Below are 15,311 nucleotides of genomic sequence, written 5' to 3' on the forward strand. Positions count from 1 at the left end.
ACCTATCTACCTAGATAGGTTATTTTATATACGTTAGATTATAATCTGACGGAATGCACAATTTTACGGTGTCAATTATTATAAGTGATTGTAACAATCATCTTCAACGTCATCATTTCTGAGGATTCCGTGTGTACTTCGTTTCCACCATGGACCTGATCAAGATCATCACTTTCCATCAAGTGAGGGATCTCCTTATGGTTATCTACATCTATAAAAGGGAAAAGTCACTGATTGACTGACTGACTCACTCACTCATCACGAAATCTCAGAAATTACCTACAATTGCTAGGAGTCTCAAATGCATGGGGGTTCCTTTTCGAACGTGCTCACTAAGACGGGATTTTGCAAAATTCAACCCCTAAGGTGATAAAACGGGATCCACTCGTACGAAGTCGCGGGCGGCCGCTAGTAAAAAATAAGTATTTGTCTGACACTGAGTAATAAAATTAAAAAATGGCGTATGTTTTTCCTACTTATTCTGACCATGGTGTAGTAATTCAATTTGGTTAGAGTGGCCGCTTGTTTATTATTTTGCTTCACTTTCCTGTTTTAATTCAGTTACGTTTTTACTTGAAAGCCTTCACAAATATTTAGGTTGCGGTTTAAGTGTTTTAAAAATTAAGTGAAAATATAAAAGCTTGGAATTAAAAACTTTTTATGTAGCGTCGCTGTCTTGTCGATTAAGTAGTCGTCACTTGTCGGCTTTAAATACTTAAGTATGTTTATTTAATTAATAAAAACTATGAATTAGAGTCTTAGCTTGTAGAGCTGATGGCCGCTGCGGCAGAAAAGTTCTCGAGTGGCGACCACGGGCCGGAATACGTAGTGTTAGGCCCCCTCTAGGTGGACCGACGATCTAGTGAAGGTCGAGGAAACTATCTGGATGTGGGCAGCGCAGGACCGGTCGTTTGGAAATCCTTAGGGAGAATAATATTAAATAAAACACGTATACTACTAAAGCGTGGTCCGTGAGCACGTAGAATTTTGTCCAATGACCCCAAGCTACCCATCCTTATCGCTCGTGCGTAATTATATTGCTGTCGCGACTGTGTGCGCAGTGAGTGTGCGAGCAACATAATTACGCGCGAGCGATAAGGATGGGTAGCTTGGGGTCATTGGACAACATTCTACGTGCTCACGGACCAGGCTTTAAATGAGATCCTGCATAAAACGGGATGTCGCCGTCTGAATAAGCCCTAATGCTTCAACCACACCAACGCGTGCAGATCACCATCGCCAGCGCGATCAAAGGCCAATGATAGACCGCGCGACCCATGACAGTTCACGCGACCTGTCATTTTTAGGGTTCCGTAGCCAAATGGCAAAAAACGGAACCCTTATAGATTCGTCATGTCTGTCTGTCTGTCTGTCCGTCCGTCCGTCTGTCCGTCCGTAAGTCACAGCCATTTTTTTCCGAAACTATAAGAGCTATACTGTTGAAACTTGGTAGGTAGATGTATTCGGTGAACCGCATTAAGATTTTGATGCAAAAATAAAAAAATAATAATAAATATTGGGGGCTCCCCATACTTAGAACTGAAATTCAAAAAAATTTTTTTCTTCAAACACATACGTGTGGGGTATCTATGGATAGGTCTTCAAAAATGATATCGAGGTTTCTAAAACATTTTTTTTCTAAACCGAATAGTTTGCGTGACAGACGCTTCCAAAGTGGAAAAAAGTTGGTCCCCCCCCTCTAACTTCTAAAATAAGAAAATGAAAAATCTAAAAAAAACATATGATGTACATTACTATAAAAACTACCAACGAAAATTGTTTTGAACGAGATCTAGTAAGTAGTTTTTTTTTAATACCTCGTAAATCGTAAACCGCTTATTACCGCGTAATCTTTCATACTAATAACTTAAATAAAAAAAAAATTCATAAATCAATGGTACGGAACCCTCGACTCGCACTTGGCCGGTTTTTTATGATCGTGCCGGCGATGGCGAAGCTTAAGAATCTCAGAAAGTATAACACTACTAACTTGAAATTTGGCAGGTAGGTCCCTTATAGGATGTAGACATCCGCTACGAACGGATTTACTTACTAAACTTACTAAACTTACTAAACTCCACTCCTCAGGGTCCACGCGGACGAAGTCGCGGGCGGCCGCTAGTGTTTTATAATTGAAACAAACTACAATTAAATAATATTCAAATAACGAGGAACATCCTGAAGAACTAATGTCATTTAATGCCATTCCATTTTAATACTTATACCTTACGCTTTAAGATTACGTGTTGCACGATTTGCCTCATTAGTTCCGCTGAAGTTCAAGCGTGTGTGAGAGAGAAAAGATGCACTGTGTCACCAGCGAGACGGAGACGGAAAACAATAGAGTGGAGTAAAGGTATGTTCACAGTTTGTAGACCGCACAAAGGATTCGGGGTCAGGAGAAAAGCTGGGAGAAACTCCCGGTTTTGTGGGAGAAATTAGAAACAAAAAAGTGTAGTAGATAAGACAATTTTGCTACACATTTGTTTGTAATTCCCAAAATAAAATAAAAATACAGTAATTAAACAGATAAATACTCGTATATCTTTTTATGATTTATTTTGTGTAAGCGTGTTGTCGTAAATTAAAAAATAAGTTTATTCGATTTTAAACATAAACGACTAACTCTACCAACCTACTATAATACTTCTACTAATATCTACATTCATGTAACAGCCCCATAAATCTTTCCAATGTTTTCACATTATTAACCCTCACCCCTTCCTTTTTCGCGACCGTAATATTGTTACCAATTCAAAAAACACAAATAAACACGTCATATTTCTACATAATCGCCGGTTGTTCCCTCAAATACGCGTAATAACGCGCCGTTCCATAACGAATTTCCACGTTAGTTCCGTTATAATGGGAGCTGCGACCCCCGCCCTGGCAACACCGTTATAACCGGGAAAATTTCTTTCAGTCGCTCGCCGGAGCTCGAGTCGGACGGTCGCGCGCGCGGTTCCCGCTGAAACAATCGAGTAACCAATTAGCAATAACCTCACCGCGTTCCAAATTTGAAACGTTCCAATTTTGAAAATTTGTGTGTGTTGTGCTTTTTATTCTAGTTTGACACTGGCTGGTTAGAAACAAAAGTGAACGGTGAGTACTTGTTTCATTATTTACGGTGCTTCAGCTTCGACCGTGTATGCCTGTTGTGCCAGGCTATTTTTTATTTAAACGCATTCGAATTTGTTTTATTTGAGACCATATTTATATGGCAATGCGGTGAAAGCATAAGCATGGTATTGACATAGCTCTTGCATAGCTCTAGAAGTCGACTTTCCTTTATGTTGGGTAGAAAAGGGTGATACGAAATGTGGGTCAATTCATTCATTACTCCAGATGGACTTTTTTATTGAAAAAACCTAAAGAATATCAAAGTCCAAAGTAACAAAATTATTTTAATCTAAAAATTAATAGTTTTTCGATAGACTTTCATTCACAAATTAAATTCAAATGCAATTGAGCTTTCTCAAAGCTCGCTCAATATGCATCGCATTGACAGAATTGTGTTTCTTATTTTAGAAGTATTCAAAGCATACTTTTCAGAAGTTCCTTTCAGTATAGAAGTTGAAGCTTTAAATAAGCTTAAAATAAGATAGCTTTTTAAAGCTCTACATTTTTATTTTTTTTTCTTCCAGGGTAGGTTTTCCGCATTCCTATATTGAGCTAGACTGCGGGTAACTTTAAAAGTTTCAATTTAATTTATAATACCTACTAAGTGTTTTTAGATTTATCGTCACTTACCTTTAGGCGAGATCTAGGTCAATCGGGGATTTAGGCCCGTATTACAAAACGAAGCTTGATTCTTGAAACTGGATTCAAACTCAAGAATTGATACTGTTTGGTTGATTTTCAGTATTTGGGACAATAAAAACCTTGATTTTTTTAAAGTAGATTCATGAGCTTATTTAATCTTATTATTATACCATGAATTATACTTATAGTAGAAAACTATAGTCTCAATCTCAACTCTCTACCTTCATAGGTACAAAAAACCTGCACTTAATAGTAGAAAAATTATTACGTTATTTATTTATTACGACAAAATTATATACCATGATTGATATTCTCGGAGTCGGTGCCAGCCTGCCTAGTGCCAAGCTCAAGAAATTTTTAGATATCCAGAAAAAAAATACACAACCGAACATAGAACAACAACCTCCTTTTTTAGTCGGTTAAAAAGGCACTAACAGGCCGAAAATCATGCGGGCAGATTCGCGGGAAAAAAAGTTGTTGCATTTTTATATTATATTTATTTATTTAAGCTCAGCTGTAGGTAACTAACTATTGTTTGTTATTTCGTCAATAATGCCTGTATTTCTTGGCGCAGTCACCCGAGATTGGCAATTTGTTTAAGTTAGCGCTCGACCGTAATTTGTAACCATCATTAGTTCTAGATCGGGATGGAAACAGATTTTATCGCCATCGATCTAAACATCGAGTAATTTAATCGATTAAACTGTTAGAAGGTATCGATAGACCATTATAATGCACCTGAAAAACCGACGACATGACGATAACCGGTGGAGTTTTACAGATTTTTGACGTTTGTCAAAGGTAAAGTTAGGCGGTTATCACACTGCGCCGCGCTCCGCCGCGGAGCGCGTGATTTTTTATATGAAATCACGCGGACGCGTTGTCAGTGTGAAGTGCCGCGCGTGTTTTCCATACAAACTGAGGTACTTGCATACAATTTTTAAGCTATAGGGAATAATCAGCAAAAAGTAATACCGTAATAATTATATGTAATATCAATATTTCTTCGATATATTTGCATGCTATTGTTGATGGCTGGATAGGTGATCATATTTTGTTATTTTCGACCTTCTGTACACCCTATTCAAAGACAAATAAATATTTCTATTTCTATTTCTATTTCAATTTTTAAATCTGTCGCCCCGCGCTCCGCGACGGAGCGCGGCGCAGTGTGATAACCGCCTAAGATGGTGCAATCCAGCCTAAGAAATCAGCTGAAAGTTGACATATTTTTCGAGGATTATATGCCGCCAAAGGGTAAAAATGTACAATCCATCCAAACTTTCTCTATACCCACCTGACATGTCCCCCGAAGCTAGAATAGGTACGTTTTTTGCGAAAGTCCGGTCTTTTCCTGAATTTTTCAAACACTAAACTGGAAACAATATACCTACAAAGGATGTCGACGTCGTGCCTGGCAATGGAATCCGAATTTTCAAGACGACAGAGTCCTAGACTGAACGAATAGTAACGTAACAATTCTATCAGATATAGATACTGAGGCTGTGGTGCACCACCTAACTTTGACCGTAACTATGACGATAACCGGTGTTCTTTGTATGGAGATTGACAGATTTTTGACGTTTGTCAAAGTTAAAGTAAGATGGTGCAACCCAGCCTTAGTTATTGGTAAACTGTAACTGTAAGTTTGGCCCTAAGGTTAACTGGAGGAGAGTGCCGAATGGCATTAGGTTCGCCTTAAGTTAATGCAATGAGGGCTATCGTTTTTATACTTAACAGCTGGCACCCCTGGCGATTGACAGGATCTTACTCTACAGTGGCACCATCTTGATGAGTGCAAATGCGATAGTCCTTCTACCACTTTAGCACTCACCAGTTGGTGCCACTGTCTTCGCTACTAGCAAGTGACAGGACCTTACTCTACATTGGCGCAAACTGGTGAGCGCTAAAACGATAGCCCTCATTCACGAAGGCGAGCTTTACATGTGTGGTGGCTCGCTACTGTTAGTTTTTCAAAAGTTTTGATAGACATTACACTATCGCTATGTGCATGTACACGTACACACACAAGTAAAGCTCACTCGCCTTCGTGTGTTGAAACTGGATGTGTTTATTAATTTTATCACGAATTTAGAGGACTGTTTCTTCTATGCTGTTTTCTTTCGCCAGATGAAGTTATTCAGAACATAGGGGTAGTTGATAAAGCCCGGTCCGTGAGCACGTAGAATTTTGTCCAATGACCCCAAGCTACCCATCCTTATCGCTCGCGTGTAATTATGTTGCTGTCGCGCTCGCACACTCACTGCGGGTGCCAGTCGCACAGTCGCGACAGCAATATAATTACGCACGAGCGATAAGGATGGGTAGCTAGGGGTCATTGGACAAAATTCTATGTGCTCACGGACCAGGCTTTAGGTAACCAAGGGCCCTGGGGCAAAAAAGAAATGGGGCCCCACTGCAATCTAAAGTAGTTGGGTTTTATCTAATTTATTGACATTAAGCTTACTTACTCGTGATACAACATTATTTTTTTAACCGTTCTCTTCTCTTCACAGTAAAACGCACATATCGCTATCCGTCAAAACAACACTGCCAACCCACAGAAATAATTTAAGGGAATTCCCTAGGTATAACTTTCGAACTTTTCTCTAGGTATTTATTTTGAAAATGGGAGAAATTTTCAAAAGTTCAGTTCAATTGAGATCTTCTGGTAAGGATTCGGGGGCCCCCTAAGCTTGGGGGCCCCGGGGCGCTGCCCCGCCTTGCCCCTTAGTAGTTACGCCCCTGTCTACGAGTATAATGTAGAGCAGGGTTTCCCGATTTTTTTTTTGGCAAGGAACCCTAATTGATTATACTTTTCCTAGCGGAACCCCCGTACTACTCCGCCCGCACGCCCTGCCCCTCCCCTGTGCGTAAATAAGTCGGTGCGAGCGAACAACGTCGGTCACGAAACGTGGGATAATATTTTTTACGGAACCCTTGCGGCCTTTCCACGGAACCCCAGGGTTCCGCGGACCACCTTTCGGGAACCGCTGAAGCAAATTACCTATCTCGGTAATTTGCTTTGAATAATAACTCTCTCTTCTTCTTTTTCTCTAAATGTTTATTTTTAAAGTTTTAGATTTGCACATAAAAACACTTTTTTTTCAAACTAAGAAAACATCCTGAAATGAATCCTCCCTTTATTAAAGCTGTTCAAACGTCTAATATTTATCTAAGTAGCAACTATTTCAAGTTACATTAGATTCATGTGTTTTCAAGGCGAGTGTGAATAGGCACTTACAGGGCAGATATGTACCATCCTAGACTGCATCTCACATAACACCAGGTGCGATTGCGGTCAAATACCTGCCTTGTCTAGCATAAAAAAAAAAGTAAAAAAAAGGATTTTACTGCAATTTTATTACGCCTGATATTTGAGGTGCAGTATATATCATATTAAAGACAGACATAGATTGATGATAACATGAAAATTGGAGGTATTAATACCTCACCGCCGACATTGAAGACTTCCTGGCAAGGGAATGTAATCGTAAGGTTTTATCTTATCGGGGGAAATAATCTTATAGGTGCAACAAGTCAGGGCGTCGTTTTCAAGCTCGTCTTACTAGCTTTTGCCCGCGGATTCGCTCGTTCTTACCTTGCTTTTCAAAATTCGGACCCTCGTTTCATCCCCTTTGGAGGGTGAATTTGGATTTTTTTTTCGTAGCAGATGCCTATACGACCCAATAAATATCTACGTACCTAATTTCAGCACAATCCGTTCAGTAGTTTAAGCTGTGATTCAATACAGCAGCCAGTCTGACTGACTTAGGCTGAGTTATACCATCGTGACTATAACAATAACCGGTGATTTTTGTATGGAGTTAGACAAACTTTTGACGTTTGTTAAAGTTAAAGTAAGATGGTGCAACCTAGCCTTAGTCAATAACAGTAAACAGATGTAGATGACCTTTTTAGTATGGAGCTTATAAAACCACGAAGCGCAAAACTCGTATTCAATCTTTTGAGCATAAGTAGATTGAGGCTTTAACGCCCGTTTCCCGTATTCAATCCCTGTCCAAATTTCAATCAATTTTCGATCAAATATCCACAATTTTTGGTGCGTTTACACTTTAATATTGTTAAAATAGTCTTTTAAACAATATGAACATGTAATAACAGATTTTGACCAAAAACATATTGAAAATTAACAGTTGACGGACGGATTTGGATTAGGATTGAATATATAAATTTTAATATTTAGACCAATGACAATCACAGGATGGAGTCTATGGACAAGTTTCAATCAAGTTTAGAAAGTTGTTTTGTAATACGGACTCTAGTAGAGTCTCTACCTGCCACAATTCAGATGGCTCTAAAGTCTTGATCACACTTACCGAGTAAACGGGCGAGACAGTAAAATGTTTACTCGGTCGAGACAGTTGGGTGAGCGAGTTACATACTCGAGCGCTCGGCCGAGCACTCGGCGTAATATTCATACACACCGAGTACTCGGCCGAGAGCACTGTCTCGCCCGTTTGCTCGGTACGTGTGATCAAGGCTTAAGATTGCCTCGTCTCGTCGCATTGTTGATTTTACATCTGAATTGCTTGCGCTGGTGTAATGGAGACGAAAGCCTATATTTGTACAGCTTAATTTAGTTAACTAATTTAAAGATTAGTGTTCTGGTGTAGCTTTCAATAGTAGACAGTAGTTATTTCTTTAAAACTGCAGACAATATAAATCAGAGTATTTACAAAAGGCGAATATAATGTCATATTACATACATTTGCTTCCAGTTAACCTTTGGGCCAAATAGAAAAGTAGAGTAGATACTTATTATTTACTTTTTGGTAGGTTTACATCGCATACAGGTCAAGCATTTTTAGGCAGGTATTGCTTAACTGCATGAAAATTGATTAAGAACAATTTGACCCTTCAATGCCTTCTCAGAACTGCTCACTATTGACCTAACTGATTGTATGAAACATAAAAAGACACACAATACTCGTACGTATTCCCATAATAATATGTCACTGACGTTTAATTACAAGTTTCCGCAACTCTTTAAACTCTACATGAACAAGGCTTGTAGATGACAGCTTAAGGCTGGGTTGCACCATCTTACTTTAACTTTAACAAACGTCAAAAATCTTAAGTTAGTTACCGTTAAAGTTAGTTGATGCTCAGCCTCATAATTTAAAAGCCAACACACATTAACTAGGTGCTAAATTAAAATAACCAATTAATGCCTAACCCCCCTTCCCACTTCCCACTTGCCCCGGGCAGGTGGTCTCGACTCCAAGTTCCAACTCGAGTAATTAAAAACTTCCGGATCCTCGAGCACCGGGATGAGTCGTCTGACATTTTTCAAGCACAACTTTCCCGGTCCTTTGAATTGTTCAGGTTCTGTAGAATGGGAAGTGTGGTCGATCTGTTTAATGATTTCGTTTATCGTTTAATAACTTTAGTACGCGGTTTTTGCTCGGGTGAATTTCGGTCTTCACTCTTCACAAAAGAGGTAATCACACGCACGTCTTTTTAAATATCTGGAAAAACTAGGGATGTTATGTAGGGGAACCTGTTGTACTTAGGCCAGTTTTTCGAATTTTGATTTTTTGAAAAATAATGGTGATAGTTAAACTTGTCTAGTGCAGTTATATTTAAAGATCATTTAATTAACTACATAATTCATTCATAAAATTGTGTATAATTTTAAAAATTTGGGCATACTAGCTGCTAGAAAAAAAAAGGGAAAACTGTCCTAGGTACAACAAACCAGATGTACCTTGGACCGTGTACGTTGTACCTATTTTAATTTAAATAAATGCTTATATTCGCTTCAATTTGTTAATTTTCTGTTAAATTATTATTTGAAATACCAATTATTACAGTTATTAGCAACAATATCTAAGTAAAAGTATTTTTAAAAAAAGATCCTAATCCATATTTTTTGTACTAATTATTTTTCACAATTTTTTGGCAACAAATCACTTAATTTTAAGCCGGCTCTCCAGTCCATGTTTAGCCTTACACAATCAACAAAAATATGACAATATTCAACATTTTTTCTAGAAAATTTTGTTGAATGTTGATATGTTATGTCGTGTAGGACAAAATACGCGCTGGAGTGGCTTTAACTTGCAATCTAGTTTTTTTTATTTCTTATCATTTAACATAAATTCTAGCAAAATATCCATTAAAACCACTTTATCAACAAAAATAATGTTAAAAAAGTCATATGAAGATACATTAAACGTAAATTTAAAAAACATTAGAAATTAAAAAAATATATATCAAAAACAGACTTTAAATTGCTATTTTGAGGTCTTCGGGGCATTGTTTCTATAACAGTATAATATGTTTTTTTTATTACAATAAAATTCTCATTAAAACGTAATGAAAATCAGTGACCAAGGTACATCGCTAGTTGGGTGGTCAAGGTACAACATTACGACTACTTCACTTAATAAGCATAATAAACCCACTTCCATTTGAGCTTAGGATCTGAAACTCATATCGTCCAGTAGCTAGATATATAAAGATTATGTTCTAACTATAACCGTTTTGTCAAACATGCAACATTTTTCATAAATTGACATGAAGTAAACCTCCAAAATCTCACTGCGTCAGTGTAAACTATTAAATTACCATTTTTTCTTGTACTTGCACGGCGTCGGCGAATCTTAGCTAACTTCGCGTTAATGTTGACAAATAACGTATGTAATACCCTAGACAACTTTTCATAAAACCGCATAATTTAAAAAATATATACAATTGTTTTAGGTACAACTCTGTCCAAGGTTCAACAGGTTCCCCTATATGTATGTAGTTTCGATTATGGATACGGTTACGGATATTGGAATAATATTATACCGGTTTCGGTTACGGTTACGGATATTTTTTTATTTCGGATATCCGAAAGTTTCGGTTACGGTTACGGATATCTGTGCTTTAAAATGCAATTTGCAATAGTTGTTTACCTAATACGGTTCATTCATGGCCGCACCACTTTACATCGAATAAAAAGTAATAAAAATCGATACTAGGTGGCATTATAAAGGCAAATAAGGCTGTTATGCCTTTACATATAATGCTTGGTTGTTGTACTTGAATATCATTTCTTAGTGCTATATGTATGTGCAAGAGTTTGGGCTTTACGCAGATATGTCAGTTAGTTTTGCCTTTTTAAAGGTATTTTTAGATTTGGCCTGCTGATAGTAACTCTACGATGATTTTTATTTATTTTAAAGCTTCTACATCATTTTGTTGTGCCATCTATTTCAAAATAAGGTCAAGTTGTGGCGCAAAATGTTCCTATTAACACACTCAAGTACCAGGCGCGCAGAAACAGTGAAGAATTTAAAGAGTTCTAAGCTCAAAGCGTAATTGCTTGAGGGAATTGAGGGAACTTGCCGTGTGAAAAACTCGGCTACCAGGCTGGCATAAACTTGAAAAGTATGCAATTATTTATATGATATAGGTAGGTAGTAAGTACGCGTCTTTGATGATTCATTTTAAAAAAAAATTCTACGTACAATCTGCGTCAAAAAATCCGTCACACCCATCATCATCATCAACAGCCCTTTACATTCCACTGCTGGACTATGAGCCTCCTCCAGTATAAGTAGTGGAGGGTTTTGCCATAATCCACACGCTTGGCAGGCGGGTTGGAGATCGCAGTTTAAAAGATTGATGTTTTTCAGAGAGCGCTGCTGCCCGTTCTCTGTTTGATGTGTAGTCCCTAAGTCGCCTCTTAAGACACACGTGGGAAGAATAGGGGTCACACCCTAAGTGGCCAAAAAGTTGACACCACCTAATTCCAATTGTAACAAAGACGTGTTCCGCACTTATTCACTACTTTGGGTGTCACTAAATATTTGACGCTGACTGTATCTAAATAAAAAACGTTACAGCTAAGTTACGCAATGCAAGAATCTATACTGATATTATAAATGCGAAAGTAACTCTGTCTGTCTGTCTTGCTTACACGCCTAAACCACTGAACCGATTTTGATGAAAATTGGCAGAGAGATAGTTTGAGTCCCGGGAAAGGACATAGGATAGTTTTTATCCCGGTTTTTGAAACAGGAACGCGCGCGATATAGTTTTTCTGTGACAGACAAAATTCCACGCGGGCGAATAATTGTAACTCCTAAAACACAGTGTTTCAATTCGTTACATTTGCAAACTATCATTCCTCATCATAATATTTTATTGCAAAATCACGTGACCAGTGTCAACGAACTATAACAATACAAAATTATTCAAATTGTATAATAACTGCATTATTATTTATTCAAAACCCATCGAAATTTGACGATCTTTTGCAAAGATGATTTTAATAATAAAACAGTAAGCATAAGTACTAAAACTCATGCAACGTTTCTGCCTATATTTTGTGCTGTTAATGCTGCATTCTATTTTCGACCTTGCGTTCATTATCATAAGATATTAACTCGGATTTGTGTACGGGGTACCTTCTCGTGCCTGCTTGATTATGCCAAGGATACGACTCATAACAATTTACAAGTATAATCTGGAATTAATGAATACGTCTAGACCCAGCTACAGAGGAATACACTCAGTAGACTCTGTCTACAGTAGCGGCAATTCTGGTAGGGCCCATTCCGACGGCATTCAAAATCTATATAGAGGTATACAAAAGCGAAAGCATCCACAATGACGCCCCCCACCAATTTTTGGTCGCGGGAAGCGCGAGGTGCGGGGAGTTTGATCCGAGCAATCCGAGCGAAATTATTGTAGTGGTCGTCATCACTTGTGAATGATTTAGCGTGTACCGATAACACTCAAACATTAGCAGAGGAACGGTGGGTCGCGTCTTCGTGGAAGAAACGATCTATACTACTCACTAATTAATCACGAAATCTCAGCAACTAAAACCTACAAACTTGAAATTTGGCAGGTAGGTTCCTTAAAGGGTGTAGACATCCGCTAAGAACGGATTTACGAAACTCCACCCCTAAGGGGGTAAAACAGGGTATACGCGTATCAAGTCGCGGGCGGCTGTTAGTTATTATTATGTATAAATAATAGATACTTCGAGAGATTAAATTAAAAAAGTTAATGTGTAACTTCTACTATTTTCTGTCTTCCCTACGTACCAAGTAGGTAAAAACTAAACGTGCGCTTGTTTTATCTGTATTAGGATTGTTCTTTGACCCGACTAAAATGGAAGTAGGTATTATAATAAAGTTTTAGAGCAAAATTCTGGTAATGTGATCAGAATATTTAGGGTTTTATAAGCATAACTTTGGAAACCTAATTATTTCACTCGATAAGTATAAAGTTTCAGTTGGTTTACTGAATGGATAATATAAAGTTTTAGTAAATTTACTGAACGGATATTTTAACCGGGAAGATCAAATTGTACGCCATAAATTTTCTTACTCTAGATATTGGGCTTGATTCCAAGATTGTTCTTCCTAACTAAATGTCTGAACGTATCACTTTATATCTCAAGTGAATGAAAAGCTTCCAAATCCCAAATACCTACTGGAAAAGCAATCTATTTAAATATATTAAACAACTGCTTTATATTGAAAAGTTAGATTAATATTGAAGAGAAAGAGGTTTAATTAAACCTGGAAATAAGAAAATAATAATCATAATAAGAACAAAAAGGATGTAGACGAAACCACAAAGGGTGTAAGGAGCAACTCATAATAGATTCAACTATACTTAAGCATTCCAACTTATATAGCAGAAATCTTAGTATGGCCTATATTGATTACAGAAAAGCATTTGATAGCGTTCCCCACACTTGGTTGCTCAGAGTATTAAAACTATACAAAATTGACCCTATCATTATAGACTTTCTGAAGAATGCCATGATTAACTGGAAAACTACCTTAAATTTAACAACTAAAACTAATAACATCACAACACCTGAAATTCAGATAAATAATGGCATTTTTCAGGGAGACTCTCTGAGCCCTTTGTGGTTTTGTCTCGCCCTTAACCCTTTGTCAAATCTTCTCTCACAACTAAACGGCTACAAAATTTCTAAAACCTCAAACATCACACATCTTATGTATATGGATGACATTAAGTTGTATTCAAATAATGAAAAAAATCTGCAGGAGCTTATAAAAATAACTAGTAAATTCAGTTGTGACATAAATATGAACTTTGGATTAGATAAATGCAAAATTATACACGTAAAAAAAGGCAAGCGGACTTGTAGTAGTAATACTGTCGACGATTGTAATATAGCCACGATGGAGGAAGGAGAATTATATAAATACTTAGGTATACAACAGTCAAGAAACATAGATCACAAAACAGTTAAAACTAATTTAAAAGCAGAATACATTAAGCGGGTTAATTTAATATGCAAAAAACCTTTATTATCCAAAAACCTATTTAAAGCTCTGAACACATTTGCAATCCCAGTACTGACATACTCATTCGGAATAATTAAATGGTCGAAGACTGACATTAATAAATTGGAAATGAAAACTAGGACATTATTGACAAAACACCGGTATTCACACCCTAAATCCGCGATTGAGAGAATATCTTTAAAAAGACAAATAGGAGGAAGAGGTCTCATTGATTTGCATACGCTGCATGAATCACAAATAATGAACTTGCGTAAACATTTCTATCAAAAGGCAGAAGAGAGTAACTTACATTTATCCATTGTAGAAGCCGATAAACACTACACCCCATTAAACTTACAGAACAAACACAGGCCGACAGTAACGCGCGAAGTAAGAGAAGGTTACAAAATTGACAAGTGGAGACAGAAGGAGTTGCATGGAAGACATCTGAAAGAAATCGAGCAGGGAAATATAGATACAGAAGCATCAAACAAATGGCTACAGTTGGGTTACTTATTTCCAGAAACAGAAGGTTTTGCCATAGCTATACAAGATCAAGTCATCAACACCAAAAACTACAGAAAACACATATTGAAAGACGTTACAGCGAGAAATGACCTATGCAGAAAATGCCACAAAGCACCTGAAACAATACAGCACATCACGGGGGCATGTTCTAATTTAGCTCAAAACGACTACACATACAGACACAACCAAGTAGCTCATGTTATACACCAAAAGTTAGCAGTTAAACACAAATTATTAGAAAAATCAGTACCTTACTATCAATATAACCCAAACCCAGTGCTAGAGAACTCCAATCACAAAATTTATTTCGATAGAGCAATTCTTACAGATAAAACTATACATTTCAATAAACCGGATATCATATTAACTGACAAAAATAACAAAACAACCTACATTATAGACATTGCCATACCCAATAGCCACAATATAAACAAAACAATTACAGAAAAAATGACTAAATATACCGATTTAAAGCAAGAAATAATAAGACTATGGAACCAAACTAAAGTAATAATTGTACCGCTTGTGCTCTCTAGCACAGGGGTCATACCTCAACAACTGAAAAATAGTTTAAATACGTTAGACCTACCGACTAATACCTTTTACAATATGCAGAAAGCTGCAATTCTCAATACGTGCCGAATTGTACGGCGATTCCTACAAGAGGACCATCACTTGGTTAACAACCCGTGAGGTTCTCTTTCAATACCGGAACAACCAGTTCCGAGAATC

The 15,311-nt window shown here is 37.3% G+C and overlaps 1 protein-coding gene across 1 annotated transcript in view; it reads left to right on the plus strand.

Moving 5' to 3' along the window:
* Positions 1-2,955: 2,955 nt before the first annotated feature.
* LOC135083032 (inactive dipeptidyl peptidase 10) overlaps positions 2,956-15,311 on the plus strand; it is a 255,916-nt gene continuing 243,560 nt past the window's right edge. Inside the window, exon 1 of the mRNA XM_063977796.1 lies at positions 2,956-3,102. The gene's annotated coding sequence lies outside the window, so the exon portion shown is untranslated. The remainder of the gene's footprint in view (positions 3,103-15,311) is intronic.

Source organism: Ostrinia nubilalis, chromosome 22 (genome assembly GCF_963855985.1).
Source record: "Ostrinia nubilalis chromosome 22, ilOstNubi1.1, whole genome shotgun sequence".
NCBI lineage: Eukaryota > Metazoa > Arthropoda > Insecta > Lepidoptera > Crambidae > Ostrinia > Ostrinia nubilalis.